We start from the raw sequence: 16178 nt of genomic DNA, 5'->3' as shown, positions 1-16178 counted from the left end.
TGACCCAGTGGTTAGGGGCGGCAGCCTAGACACATTCAGGATGCATTAAAGCAATTAGCTGGAAAAGGAGCAAGAGCACCATTTCCAATCCCCAAGAAGGACCAGGCCGTGCTTGGAACGGGGTGACGAGCTGTACAGCTGAGGGCTGGTAAGAACCACTTAGCAGAACAGCTCCACATGAGAGGAGGCCGGTGTTCACCCCTTGGCCTTATTTGATACTAGTGCCATTTGGGGGGGTGTGTGCGGGGGGGGGGGGGGCGCTGGATTTCAGGATCATAGGAGCCATGAAACAAACAAATAAACAAAAACTACTTGTGCAAATCAGTGTACCCGAAGCAGCCTCGTCACAGATGAGCCCAAACCATGGTTCGCAAACCAGTGTCCCGCTAGCTGAGTCTGGCCCACGGACGTTTTTTTTTTCTGCTTGGCCTGATTTTGGGCCAACATGAAAAAAAAAAAAAAAATCTGGAGACTTCACAAAACCCTGGCAAGTCTGAAAATGCCGGGCTGGCATTCCTTTACGACACCAATCTGCTAGAGCTGAGTGCCAGCTTCACTCTGATACCCACCTTGTGCTCTCCCATTTACCACCGTCCTCAGCGCTCACTACCAGTGTGCTCCCCACCCCCCACCCCCTCATTTACTTCTCCACGGACCCTGGAGGCATTTGGGCTTGAGACCTTGACCTTAAATGGCTTCTGAGTTAGGCTCACCCAGGAAGACCAGGTTAACATCCGGAGCTCGTAAGCGCAGTTTGCCCATGGACCCTCCCCAGTTGGTGGCCCTGAAACGTTGGCCTCTGGCCTTGCACGGTGCCTCGTACACTCGCTCGGCTATTTCAGCCCGGTCAGGAGTGGTGGCCACGAAGCGACAATTAACGACAAAGCGGTACCCCACCGTGGCTTTCAATTCTGCGACAACTGCAGGCTTGGGCAGTGTTGATGCCCACCAGAATAAGAACAGTCAAAAATGTCACGAGTTAAATAAAATGCCAGCCAAAGCATCTCGGAGATCCAGAAACCGCTTGGCATATTTTGTGACGCGTACTTCACGGGGCAGCGGGGATGTGAGAAATAGCCCCGACCGAGTAAGAACAGCCTGGCCAAGGCCGACGGTTCTGATTTCTCTGAAGCAGCCCTAGCCTCTTTCCGGGATGACCCCTGCTTAACTTAGGTCAGGAAAGCTTTGTCTAGATTTTGTTTCTCGTTCAGATGAACTTCCCATTGGAAATGTCACTTAAAGACAAAAGAGCTCCAGTGACGTAAGGAAACCAAATCGCACATCTTCTATGAAACTCCCTCCTCCTTCCCACCCTCCTCCGAACCCTCAGATGCTTTTTTCACTTCTGGTTTGTAATCTCCCTTCTTGTCCTCCCCAACCACTCGGCCCGAATGGGACTCAAGTGCTAAGTGGCTGCTCTTCCCCCCCTCCCCCCCTCCCCCAGCTGGCCCACATCTCAGGTGCCCCTAAAAGGCAGCTTCCAGACGGCTACTGGCACAAGAGCCCGATGTTAGCAATCCCTTTGCCGGACACTAGAGGACAAGGCATGGTTTTAAAAGGTGACTGAGGGGGCACCTGGGTGGCGCAGTCAGTTAAGCGTCCGACTTCAGCCAGGTCACGATCTCGCGGCCCGTGAGTTCGAGCCCCGCGTCGGGCTCTGGGCTGATGGCTCAGAGCCTGGAGCCTGTTTCCGATTCTGTGTCTCCCTCTCTCTCTGCCCCTCCCCCGTTCATGCTCTGTCTCTGTCCCAAAAATAAATAAATGTTGAAAAAAAAAAAAAAATTTAAAAGGTGACTGAGAAACCCGTGCGACTACACTGCCCCGAAAGAGACTGTAACAGACTGCGGTGAAAAGGACCCGGTACAGGGTCAGGAAATGAATAATTCAGACTTCCCTCCCATGCTGAATTAACCTTGACTCGTTTCATGCCCCCCCATCACCCCGACTTCTGCTTCTCTCCAGGCTGGAGCGGGCTAGAGTCATTCAGGTGTGCATTTTAATCCCTCCAGGAAACTTCTTCTGCTCTATTTGGATCACAGAAAGTGAGAGCAGGTGGATAACTTGTGCTCGCTGCCCTGAGGGAAGGGGTGTCATATGGAAGCCTAAAGTGACAGGTCCTTGGGGCACTTGGGTCCTTGGGGTGGAAAATGAACACCAAAAGTTTTTCCACTAGTACTGATAGCCAGGAGGCGAAAGCAATTTGGGGTTTAGAAAAGGCCCCTCTTCCCGGTTTCACAACACTCATTTTGTCTGAGAATTTTTTTTCCGGCCTCCTCACTCACATTACCCCCGACAGCAACAACAACCTCCTTCGCCCTCCACCCCCAAATCCTCCCTTCTAACTCTGCTCTTGGAAGGCCGCAAAGGTAGGGATTCCCACCTGCTTTAAAGTCACCTCTTCTGTCCCACAGTACGATGACGGAGTGTGGTGGCCTCGTCTCCCTCACCTTCCATTCACATGGCTATACAGGGAAGCCATGTGAATGGCTCGTCTCCCTCACCTTCCATTCCATGGCTATACAGGGAAGCACACTATGAAAGTTGTATCTTCACCTAAATCGTATTTGCAGGCCTTTTCTCTCTGCTGACGTTGGCAGGGGGAGTTGGCCAACCGACGTGATGTTCGACATCACTCATCATCAGGGAGATGCAAATCAAACCCACAGTGAGATACCACCTCACCCCGGTCAGAAGGGCTGGAATAAAAAAACACAAGAAATAGGGGTGCCTGGGTGGCTCAGTCGGTTGAATGTACGACTTCGGCTCAGGTCTTGATCCCGCGGTTCGTGAGTTTGAGCCCCACCTCGGGCTCTGTGACTGTGTGACTTAAAGGATATGCCACTGAAAGAAGACTGTGCACTCTGAGACAAAAATACATCTGAGTTTTGCCTTAAGAAACCTGTTCTTTTGGTAAATAACATCACGATAAAGCAATTTCTGCAGGAATCCTTTCAACGTTGTCCAACAGAACCTTCGGCAATGATGGAAGTTTTCTTTATTTTCGTTGCCCAGTATGATACCCAGTAGCCACCTGTGGCCATTGAGAACTTGAATTGCGGCAAGTACGACTGAGGACTTGTGTTTTTTAATTTTAATTTTAATGATTTTAAATTTAAATGGCCACCCAGGGCTCGTGGCTACTCTATTGAACAGTGCAGGACTAGAGGTCAAGACATATCCTATTCCTTGCTCCATTTTTTAAAAACTAGTCTTAAGTATATCTAACTTCAAACACATCCTCCAGAAATTCCTTCAGTATTATCAGCAATGGGGAAAGAAGGAAGCAAACATCGGATTAAGCATCCTCTAGGCGCCAAGATTGGGAAAGGTGCCTTTACGCACGAAGCTCATCTGTGCTTGGTTGAAACCTTACAACTCTGTTATAAATGATATTATTCCCATTTGATAGCTGAGGAATCTGAAAGTGATGAATTTCAATAAATGGCCTAAAGTCACTAGGTGAATATCGGGCAGAAATGGAATCTGAGTCTTTGGATCCTGTCCAATAGTCTTTCCATTTTAAATAAGTGGTCTTATTCCCACTGCTGTCCCCATTCCACAGAGAGGGAAAACGGGTCATTAATTACAAAGGAAAGTCCAACAATGAGCGGTAACCACAGAGGTTTGTGGTCTTTAGCTACAAGTTTCTATCAGATCCAAGCGCACGTTGGAATATCCAATGAACGTGTACTTCTTGGTACCAACAGTGGGGCAGGCAGATCCGGAATGATAGATTCAAAGTCACCCTTATTGTAACAGAAAGATGTTTGAGACCCACAAGGAGCAGGTTGACGTGTTTATTAGGCAAAAGCTGCGTCCAGAACAAGAAATTGGAGATGTTTCCAAATGAAATGGTGTAAGAGTCAGGGAGAAAGCACCCTTCATCCAAAATAGCTCAGAACCTTGACTCTGGGAGAAAGGAGAATTACCAAGGTTTGGGCAAGTTGTTAGAGGTATTTTTTCTCTTCCCAGGCTACAGCCAGGACCCCTGGCTCCAGCACCAATTGGAGGGTAGTGAGGAGAAAGCTTTTCTCTGCTGGTAGCCATCCACCCAGAAGTTTCCTAGAAGGTGATGTTGATTGTAATTAGAGCCTCTTCTCCGGGAGGGTGGGGGTTGTCTCAATTCCCAGTCCTGCAAATGCAGCTGGTGGCTGGGAAGTTGCCGCCTGGCACTCTCTCCAGAGACAGTCTCAGCTGCTCTTCTCGTCTAGAATCATCACTTGGTTTAGTTTCCCAGGGAAGGGGTTTTGAGGGTGGGGCAGGAGGGAAGATGGGGGCGTTTGGCCCTGGAAGGAGGCAATGACCATCACGCAGGCAGCTTTTCACAGCGTGAGTCTGCCCCTGCCCTGGCAGCAGACTTCAGTTACTCCCTCGTCCCTTGCTGGCTGTTCACTTTCTACACCAATGAGCTCTGAGGTGACAAGTTCAATTCCCAGCTCTGTCAAACCTGCATTTTCTTCCCTGACCTACTTTTCCCACTCTGCAGTGTTTGGAACAATGCCTCTCTCTGTTCCCTGTTTAGACCCATCTTTTGCCGGAGCTGGTGCAGAAGCCCAGGCCTTTGCCAGGCTTTTTGCCTTGAATCCCTGACAAGTGTTGATGGGAAAAGAAAAAAAAAGAAGAAGAAGGAAAAAAATCCTCTCATAAAACAGAGTTCAGCTCTCTCACAGATGCCCGGATTCTGGAGGGAGTAAATGCTCCTGTTGGTAAGGAAAGAAATCAAAAGGTCCTGCTTCTCTATTCACACCTCTCCCCCCTTCCCCTCCCCCGCACCCCAGCCTCCCAGGCACAGTGAGAAGCAGCTGAGGCAATGCCAAGAGCACTCCTGACCCCATGAACATCAAAAAAGCTGCTGCTGCATTTACTGGCTCTAACTGAGGCAGGGTCCAAGACTGCTCTCCTCTACACGCCCAGAGAACTCCCCCTTGGGTGAGCGGCTCCTGAAAGGAACCCTGGGCAGCCTCCCTCAAAGGCTCTTGGGTACCATCTATGGCTCTGACACCGCCAAAAGATTTCTCAGGCTTTATAGCCACAAGTTTGCTATAAAGACAGCAGTGTGACCAGGGACCCCGTGAGGTAGCACATGTGAAGATTCTTCAAGATCTGTACAGCAAACGTCAGATCTGCAAATACATGTAGGCTAATCTAACCCTGGAAGAGGTGAGTGGTAGAGAATAGCAGTTAAAGCATAGCCATCCTTTGCCTACTGATTGCTTTCTACCAAGGTTGTTCTGTGTGTTTTCATATGTACTGAATGCCTGCTTGTCCTAAGACCCTACGAGACAAGTATTACTATCACCCCCATGTCATAGACGGTGACGTACAGGGCAGAGCATGGCTAGCCAGTGGTCAGGCGAGAGGCTAGGATAGGCGCCCACGGAGGCTGCCCAGAGCCTACACCTCTTCCCTCCAGCCTTGGACTCTGCACCTCCACCCTGCTAACACTACCCTCTTCTGCTCACTCTCTCCCCCACTCTCCGTCTTACACTCCAAGATGGAGACGCTGGTGTGTCCTTTCTAGCACCCCAGCATCCCCCTCCTCCCACTCCACCAAAGCCCAGCTAAGACCACTGTGGCTCTGTTCCTCCTCGGGAGCATGAAGCAATGGGCTCCCCTGGAACACCCTCCCTATTTCCGTTATTCCAGAAGTTTTCTCTCCTAAGAGGATCTCCAAATACCACCTTGGAGACAGCTCTGTGCTGGGCGCAGAAAAGGCTATGCCTGAGCTAACACTCTCGGGTACCTTCTAGTCTAGAGGTACGTGTCTGTCTAGTCAGCCCTGTTGAGGCAGGTGTCAGAGGACGCATCCTCTTGCCTGCTTGGTCTGCCGCTATGTGATGACACAGAGCTTAGAGCTGCAGGCTCTTCGAACTGTGAGAGAATTTGCCTCTGACATCCTATGGGGAAAAAAACGAGGAAAGAAACGTCCCCAGGAACTTGATCAGCGAGTTACTGTGCCGATCCTGGAGCTGGCAATTTTCAGGTTGTTTGGTGAAAACAAAACAAAACAAAACAAAACTTTTGAGTTTATACAATTAACCTACCACTGGTTGGGTTTTCCATTACTTACGGCCCAAGGCAGCCGACTGATAGGGTTACCCAAAAGCAGCCCTCCAGAAAAGGTGCTCAGTGACAACTTGTGCTCCATGTTGGCCACCGCTTGCCCCACCCTGACGTGCACCGCATCGGTTCCCCTCCCCAAGAGTCTCCAGGAAGGATACCCTGGCCATCATCCCGCCTCAGTTCCTGGCCTTTGCAATCCCCACCCCTTCTGCAGGGAAAGCCACTCCCCATATCTTCACGGGGCTGCTTTCTTCCCTTCACCCACCTCAAAATCACCTGGATAGAGACAATCCCTGCCACCCAACCTTGAGTAGCCACCCACTAACTGTGTCTTACGCACTATGTTTCCTTCATAGAACATCTCGTGCTGTGCAAGTGTCTTCATTGTTTAAAATTTCTGTGCACTGGACAGCGTGCCCATCTTACTCACCTAGAACATCACCTGGCTCATAGCAAGTGCTCAGACATTGGTGTCTAACCCCCTGCTCATGCCCAGCTGTGTTTGTTATGGTGTCTCAGTGGTTCCTTCTCCTCCCCACCTCTTCCTCCTTCTTCCCCTTCTCTTCCTCCTCCTTTTCCTTCTTTTTTTTTTCTTCTCCTCCCTTTTTTTTTTCTTCTCTTCCTTCTCCTCCTATGAATCCACCTGACGCCCTTTAGCTTTCCTTGGCGGTACAGATGAGCTCTTTTCCAAATTAACCTCCCCAAATTATTAGAATTGTTGCCCGTGTTCTACCGCTGAAATCCCGGTTTGATCATTTCCAGTGAGGCTTGGTTTTTCGGCTATCGCTGTAAACTGGGATGCTTTGATGGAATGGCAATGTGGGGATGTTTTTAAGCTTCTTGTATGCGTTTCACTATATCATCATGGTGGTTTTCAATCTTTCAGACATTTTAATCTATGCTTAATTATGCTCATTCCCAGAGGCTCCTTAAAAGCAAATGACACAATTTTTTTTAATCAAATAAATAATACACACGAGGCCTGCTAAGACTTGATAGAAGCCTGTCTGATCAGCTAAAGAGGACAATCGGGAGACAGGAGATTGGGAGACTCATCACCCACCCTTCTGGGATTTCCAGCCACTCAAGAAAAATCTTCAGAACCTAGGAAGGTAGGGTCTGTGCTCACCATGTACCCTGACTTCTCCTCTCAGCTGGGATGGAATCTGCTGAGCCTGATTGCTCTCGGGGATCAGTTTACTGTTCAGAAGAGTATCTGTGGTTCATCTTCCTTCCAAAACAGGTAATATGGAGCCCATCTGGCTGCTTTGAGAAAAGGAGAAGGAGGTTCCATCATAGTTAGTATGGCCTGTTATAACAAAACACCACAGACTGGTAGCTTAAACAACAAACATCTTTTTCTCACAGCTCTGGGAGAGTCCAAGGACACTTCCCAAGAAGTCTGGGGAGTCCAAGATGAAGGCACTAGCAGATTCAGTGTCTGTTGAGAGCCCTCTTCCTGGTTTTCAGATGGCCATCTTCTCATTATGTCCTCCCATGGCCTTTCCTTGATGTGTATGTGGTGGAGAGAGACAGAGCTCTTTTCTGATCTTCATTTTATAAGGGCATTAATCCCATCATGAGGGCCTTACCCTCATGCCCTCATCTAACTCTAATTACTTCCCAAAGGTCTTACTTCCAAATATCATCACCTTGGGGATTAGGGCTTCAAGAGATGAATTTGGGGGTGGACACAAACATTCAGACTCTCCTGCTATTTCGCCATAATGACAAGAGTCAGTGTAAGATTAGCATTGGACGTCCCTTTCCCGGGCAATCTGGGACCTCTCAGCTTGTGAAAGGCATCTGCTGATTTAGCCTGTCTAAACCTGCTATGCTCTGCACGTTTCCCTTGTTTTGAGCAGTTTCAGAAGGACTATCAGCTACGGTTCTTCACCCTTATCTAGCCAAGAGGTTGGCATGGGCCCAAGCTGGGTCAACCTAGACTGCCATGGAAATTTTAATCTTGAACAGAACAAAGACCTAAACTGAAGATGACCCAAAACCCTGGTAACTTCCCCGAAGACAGTGTCCCTTACTTTCTGCTACCTACATTCCCAGGTGCTCATGCTTTCTGATACTTGGTCTTGGGCTTTGGCTCTTAATAAATGACTACTACATATCCTTCAATTAATTGTATTCCCTTGTGAGTTGCCAGGTTAATATCTGTAACTTAACAATAAAAGGACCCAAACCACCTGGGGCACCTGAGTGGCTCAGTCAGTTAAGCCTCCGGCTTCCCCTCGGGTCATGATCTCATGGTTCATGAGTTCGAGCTCCGCGTCAGGCTCTGTGCTGACAGCTCAGAGCCTTGAGCCTGCTTCAAATTCTGTGTCTCCCTCTCTCTCTGCCCCTCCCCTGCTCATGCTCTCTCTTTCTCCCTCCAGAATAAATAAACATTAAAAAAAATTTTAAAGGACCCAAAATTATAGACTTTTGAACAATGAAGCCTGGAGTTCTACACCTGCTCCCACCACTGAGGCCTCAGAATATGTTTATGTTACACACCCTCTACTAACTCTGGTAATCAGTGTGAAAAAGGCCCAAATAATTGAAAGAAAAGGAAAAAAAAAAGCCTGGGTCACTCTGTCTCTGGTCGGCCGTGTCATTTTCAAGTAGAAAACAAAAATGGTAGTTGCAAGAAACCAAGGGAAAAGGAGTCTTTAGAAAAAAAAAAAATCTTATCTGCCTTAAAAGCCATGAATGAAATAAAGGAAACAGTGTTCATAGCACCTGACTCACATGATTACTGTGGGTCAGCCATCAATATGTAGATAGAAGGAAAATAATTGGCATAAGCTCCTTGAAATTTCTGCCTACAGTCTCCCCAAGGAGGCCTTGGGGAGATTCCGACAGCATTTGAACAGCTAGGGCTTAGTAATGAGAACTGACATTCTAGCGTGTAATACAAAAGACACTTCCCTTTTGGAACCAGGAAAAGTACTTTAATCAGCCAAAAAGTTGCGACTGTAAAAAAAAAAAAAGAAAGAAAGAAAGAAAGAAAAAAGGGAAGAGGATAAAATAACCCCCTCTTTTATTGTTTCTCTACTGTTGCGGGGCCCAGCTCCTACTGACTGTTCAAGCCCCTGTGCCATCTTCTAGGCCTACCTCATTAATGCCATTTGCTCATTGCTATGCCAGAAAACCCAGCTGATTAACAGGAAGTCCTGAGCTGAAGGTTGCCTGGGTTTCAAGTCGCTTATGCACACAATTCACACTCCATGTGTTAGGAGCTCCCTCCTTCCCTCAAATCACTCGGTGAGACTGGAGAGTGGGAAATCGGCTTTGAATTCTCTGGCTCCTCACTGACCGGTCACACCCCAGGGTGCCCGTGGAATATTTGATTAGTTGTAAACTCAAAACAACCATCACAAAGAAAGATAAAAGGTTAAAACCACAAGCAAGGCACCCCAGAGTGAACAGTCTGAGACACTGGGAAAGGTAAGCTGAGAAAATACTCCGACCCCTCGAAGCAGAAGCTAAAGATAAAACAAAGCATGTTCCATGCCCAAGGCAGAAAATTAAAAATTGAGCAGGTTCCATTCTGAGAGGAGTATTGCAAGGTGAGGCCTCCTTCTTCATACCCCACCCCAGCCCCTGTCATCCTCTCTGGAGTCCAGTCTTACCTACTGGCATGCTGTGTCTCCCTTTGTCCCCTCGCTTCTAGCTGAGATGAATACTTCGTTACTAATAAGTGTGCCTACAAGTGTCATCAACAGACAATATTTTCAAGGCAATCATCATAGAAAACTTGAGTGAGGCATCACATCCTGAGGGCTTTGGGTATGCACTTTGGGTATCTATAGACTCCTTTGTATAAACGGCCAAACACATCCTTTAACACATTTTCAGAATCTAAAGGCTGGAATATGGCCAAGGTCATGCCCCCTTCCCGAGGGCATCCACAGCAATTTACTGATCCATGTGGCTCCCTTGCCTGACTTGAGATATCTTTGAAAATACATTCAGCTTCAGAGTGCCCTATTTAAAAAAATGGTAGAAATATGCCATGATGGCATTGTAGTTCAACATCCCCCTCTGCTCAATCCTGTTCTATTATTCCCTCAACGATGGTGATCCCAAGAATACTCCCCCAATAAACTTATTAAAATATTTTTTTTTAAGCTGGAGTAGACTGAAGTGGTCTTGGAACCCACCCTCATATTCTGTGACCATAGAAATCCCCTCTGTGATATCCTTAAGAGAGAATCAAGCGGCCTTCCATGGAAACTTCCCAGTGTTTGGGGTTCTACATTCTCAGGCAGGAGTTAAAAGGAGGTGGTGAGACATTAGGGAAGTCCATCTCTGACACCAAAGTAGACATCAACACTGTAATGTGATAAAGGACCACAAAAAAGAGGACAGCTTAGCTTCTGGAAGGGGCAAAAGGATGATATGTAAAGGTATTAAAATGCGATGGTCCAATAAATATGAGTGTCCAAAATCTAGCCGAGAAAAATCATCAAATGGTACCCTGGCGTCCTTTTCCTTGCAAAGTCGAGCTAATAAAGGAATACAGTGGGTCCTTCTGCCAAGAGTGGTATAGAAACAACACAGGGAATTTATGATAAAAGGCCAAGGAAATGGGCAAGAAAAAAGGAGCTGAAAATACAAGGACACTACAGAGAGAACCGTTAAACAAGCATCATGCCCCTGGCTTATCTCCTTTGCACACTGAGCTCCCAGAGGCTTCCAACAGAGCTCAACACGGTGAAGATTGACACAGAAAGAGTTTGGCTTGTCACATATCTAGAATAGCAGGGAAAAGTAGAAGGAGAGGCTGTGAAACATGGAGTCAGACAATTTCTAGCAGTCAATCAGGATGTTAATTTTTGCAGTGACTGTCTGCAGATATGGTCCTCAAACTTTGTGATCATGGCCTAAACCACTCTGGGAAATACCAAGATGAGGAATAAGGGAGCTGGTGATGAGTTGGCGTAGGTCTTCTTTACGTGGGAGAGCCTCCATCAAGGAGCTTCAACTGACATTCGAGTCTGGACTGTTAAAGTACACTTAGAAAGACGGCGTAAGCAGATTTGCATAAGCATGTTACTTGTCCAGGACAAGACAATAGGGAGTGGGACCTCTTCTAGTCTTGACCCAGCAAAAACATTTCCAAACCCTTTGCTGGCTAAACTATTATGTCTGTGGCTGGATTTGACTCCCGGGGTGCCAATTTGCAACCCCCACTCTTAAAGATGGGGACCTTCTGAGATTACCTCAAGCAATCACCTGCTTCTACCACTGTTCACACTCACGGATGGATCAGTCTCCCAGCTATGTTTATGTTTTATTCCATGTCAGACAATGGCCTCCCACATACCCCTCTCCTCTTTGCTGCTACCCTCCCTCTCACCATTTCAGGCTCAGAAAAGTAAGTCAGTGCAACTGCCAAGATGGAGGGGAAGGAATTGACGAAGTGGAAAAAGAAAAATGTTGAATACCAGTGAGCAAAGCACAAAAGGCAGGGTAAAGACCTCCAAGATTGTCCAGATGTGATAACCCAGTTCTTTATACAAAATCAGACTTCAGCATCTAAAGATAGCTTCCTCCTTCCTTCTTGAGGAAAAGGAAAGCATGAGCATCTATTGAATACCTTAGCTCTACCAAGCAAATACCCAGCACTTTACCCAGAGGGGCCCAGAGAATGTGGGGTGGGCTGGGGTTATGATCTACCCTCTTCCTTGTAGGCCATACAGACTTTGATTCTCAGGCCACCCGCTCAGCTGATTTACGTCATTTAACAAGACATTATGACTATGAAGGAAGGAGCGCAGGAACCAAAGGAACAACCTGTGCATTAAATGTTTGTAACCAATAGTAACACAGAATAAAACTAAGAAAACACAGGCTTCAACTGTGAAAAAGAGGACGAGAAACTTAGTTCTATTCCCAAAGCTCCTAAGCAAGGCTTTGTTTCACCGATGCCGTCTATACGTCGGTTAGTCCTCTGAGGCTCTGATCAAGGGGTCGTCCAGGTACCAAGTGGAGACAAAAGTGGTAGAAAGGCAACAAATTCAAAATCCAAACCAAATAAAGTCACTTCCGATGGGACCGCCCAAACCGCACGTTGAAAAGGAAAGGGAGCGTTTTTTTTGTTTAAGCAGATAGATCTTCCACGTTGTTTCTCATCCTTTTTATAGACAAAGGTTACATGATGAGACCAAGTTTATATGCCAGTTAGTACTGCAGAGGTCAAGGATATCGAGCTTTAACACAGCTTCCATTTCAAACTTCATCTTTTTTTTTTTTTAATAATTTTGCCCCATATCTGGGATTATTTGTGCCTCAGCCTCTCCCTCATTTTAACCCCTTCGACTCCTAAAACTCTACATTCATTTATTTGACAAACATGTATTAAGCACGTCACGTGTACCAAGCCCTATTTTAGGTGCTGGAGATAAAGTAGAGAGAGGGGTCAGTAGAGAACCAGGTAGATAACCAAGGAGCTTATATTCCAAAGGGAAGATGTTTGGAAGCCTTAGTTGGCTAAGAATGTCTCCCTTTGTTAAAGTTAATTTTTCCACGCAACTTAAATCACCTTACTCCTTTAGAAAGGAGTTCTTACATAGAAAGAACTTAGACTTTCCTGGGAACCAGATCCAAAGACTTACAGGTTCTAATACAAAACAGTATTATTTTCACCACAATATTAAAAATAAGAATGCTAATGCAGGTCACAGCCATTGCTGATGCTCACTCAATGACCTCTGCACAACAGCCTACTTCAGAATCTAGAAATGTTTGGAGCATCACTGAGGGGCGCTGAAAGGGAACTAGGGACAGACTGGTGAAAGGAGAAAGGAACAAAAGAGAAAGAATGGAGAGAAACAGCCAGGAAGGAGGAAGATACTAATAAAAAGAGAAATACAGAGGAGGTGGGGCTACAGAATGAAATAGAAAGAGAGCGTGTGCATCAGAGTGACAGGACCCATCGAACGATAGGACCAGGTTGAGGACACAGAGACACCAAATTTAAAGAGGTGCTCATTCTCAAAGTCATGCATGTGCCTAAATATCTTGGTTTCCCTTCCTAATCCCCGCCTTGGCACCCAGGACCCCTCAGTAACCACATCAGTGCCACTGGTACTCAACGCTGGGCTGTAATAAGTGCAATCGCGTCTCACTTTCTCCCGGATGGACATAGATGCACAAGAATTGCTGAGACTCAGGTTCTTTCTACCTCTCATGCCATCTCCTTCCTGAAGAGGCTCCCTCATTCCCCTGAGCTCTCCCTCTTTTCTGTTCAGGGTTGTTGTGCTGTCGAGCTCTTAGGGGATTGCTAGCTGTTTCACAGGGATAACTTTTGTGTCTCCAACTGATGTTTGAGCAACTCGAGGACAGACGCCACGTCTGTCCACAAGGCCAAGGAGAGTGATGGGCACACAGTAGGTTCCAATTAAATGATTAAATGAACGATTGGTTGGTCGGTTAGTGGTGGTGCTGCTGCTCAGCCGTAGAGCTAGAAATGGAGATAATAACCTTTAGCTCATTTTTTGCAGGCCACCCAAGTCACATTTCCCCTAAGCAGCTATAGGTCACACACAACAGGTGTGCGAAGATCTAAGGGTGACACTGAGGAGGTATCAGAGGCCCCCCTGGATGACAGTGGAAAAAGAAAGCAAAATACAACACAAGTGTCTGTGTGAAAAGGAGGATGAGACTTGAGTCCACTAAGAAGTGATTATCTTTTGCTTCAATAACAGAATGCCCAGACTGTCATCTCTCCCACTTATGAGGGTGGGGGGGCTACTGTGTATGCAGCTGAAATGCAAAAGAACCTAATCTGCAGAGAAAATCCCCAATTTCCATTCCGGGTAGAATATTGTTAGTTGCTGTTAAGCCCAACACTACAAAGGAACTAAAGTCTTTGGTTCTCTTTGTGCTTATGAACAGCCCCCTAAGCATAAGGGGGGGGGGGGAGTTTAGCCACTGGATAACACCTGTCTGGGGTGTGTTGGTCCTCTACATCAGCCTGGCCCATCGGCAGAGCAAGCGTGATCTGGCCTGTGCAGGTGAGTAGTAGACAATCGTCGATGTTTAGGAAAATCACCACCAAACACCATTTGCTTGATCTCAGCACCACTTCTGGATCCCTGGATCTGCAACCCTTTTTAGGCCAACCTGGTTTGAACAAGATCTCACCAGCGCTTGAGCCTCAGCTGCTCTTGCTCTGGCTTTCCAAACCCTGTGTCGCATCTCACGGGCAACACAGCTCTTGCCCCCTGGGACATGCCGTGCGGTGTATCCTGACTGAGCCAACCCTGGTGGCCCTGTGAGTGCAGTGACTCAGACACCAGGAAACCACTGACAAAGCAGCAAATAGGAATGGCAGCAATTACAAAATTCTCCACCGCGCTGGAACCAGGTCTGCGTGTGGCTGGCAGATAAGGCCAGGAGACACCCCCATCCCTGCTGGTATTTATGCCAACTGATTTACCTGGGGCCTGAGGGGACCTCAAGGGAGCATGTGATTTCTGTGTACAATCGGGATCCAAACATATGGGCATAGCAGGTGGAATGGGAGGAAGCGGGGAAGGGAAGGCACCCTGAGTCAGTTTGCATGGAGGGAAAGCAGGGCACCCGAGAAAGGCCACACAGTGACGGGAAGAGCCTGGAGTGTAAACCAGATTCAGCAACACGTGCTAAAAATCTGGGAGAAGTCATGCTTCTGACTCAGACTGGTTGCAGGTAGTTGGATGACCCCATCCCAGCTGCTCCACGTGCACGTGCCAGGGAGAGAAAGAATTCAGTGTATGAAATAAACCCTTATTAAACCCTATCATAACCGGGGGCGTATGCAACCCTGCTGTCGGATCTTCTGTAGCTGATCATCACATGGAAGGAGAAGGGTTCTCCTCTTTTTTACCAAAGCCTGTCAAGTTGTCAAGGCCTGTGTAGCTGGGGAGTAGTGGATGCCAGGACAGAGGCCAACCAGGTCATTAAGGTCAGAGGCTGGGGCTGATGTGTGGGCCCTGTAAGATACCCCTTAGGCACTCTCAGGACTACACTTTGGTGAAAGGGTGCTGAGGGTGGAGAAGAGCTTTGCAAACTTTCATGGAGTTGGTGGAGATGTGAGTACCGAACATAATGGTACCTATTCCTGCTCACTGGCTGGTAAAGCTTGGGGATCTACTCGTTATGCCCTAGTCCCTTTTTAAGGGTGTCAGGAGATATCTGATCTACCAGAACCAGCCATGCTGGTTCTGTCCTAGTGATAAGAGGTCAGTAACTAGGGCACCATCAAGGACCTTAGCTTCCATTGGTCCAGAGAAGTGGGCTCTCTCCACGTAGAGAAATAGGAAGCCCTTCCTAATCACTATGCCCACACTGGCCCTTTTGTTCCATCATGAAACCACTTGTGCTATCCAGAGCCTTCCTTTGCTCCAGCAAAGATGACAGAAAGCCTTCACTGTACACAGACATCCAATGTCAGCCCCGTCATCTGCCACATTCCAGTATTATCTATTGTATTCTGTGCATCTCCAGCCAGAGAGGAGGACGAGCAAAGCTTTCCACAGTGTTTTTTCATGTGCCTAATCATCCCAGGCATGCCTCTGGTTTCCTCCCTGGCCCTCCAAGCTCATAGTTTGTTTCCTTCTGTGGTGAATGTGGGCACGTCTCGCAGCTCAGGGTGGAGAGCCATGAATCATGAGCAAGAGGCACTAAGAACACTGCGTTTCTGCTGCTTCCCCCACAAGTCCCAGACAGCCTCGTGGGATCCAACTCTGACCCCAGTGGAGTTCTTCATCCATGACTGGTGCCTTCAGGAATGTGTCCGTGGGCAGCAAGAAGAGTTTCAAATGCAATAGAATGGGGCCACTGACTTTTTTCCTTTCTTTCCGGGCTGGATGGCAAGAGGGCCCTGAAGGTTGGTGAACTGCACGAGTAGGTAGACACAGAGGCCCGAGGCCTGCTGCTGAGTCATTTCAATCCGTTTCAGATTCGATTTGCTCAGTGCATGGAGGAGAACAAGGCTCCCAGTGGAGATATCATGTAGCTAGAGCCTAGAAGTATTTTCTTAATAGATGAAATTTAGAAAGAATTTGAATCTTCTGTGCTGGGGAGGTAGGTCGCCGAGCGAAATGGTTGGGAAAAGGAAACATTTGGCTCCA

This window comes from Prionailurus viverrinus, chromosome C1 (genome assembly GCF_022837055.1).
Source record: "Prionailurus viverrinus isolate Anna chromosome C1, UM_Priviv_1.0, whole genome shotgun sequence".
Classification (NCBI taxonomy): Eukaryota; Metazoa; Chordata; class Mammalia; order Carnivora; family Felidae; genus Prionailurus; species Prionailurus viverrinus.
This window is presented reverse-complemented; position numbering follows the sequence as displayed.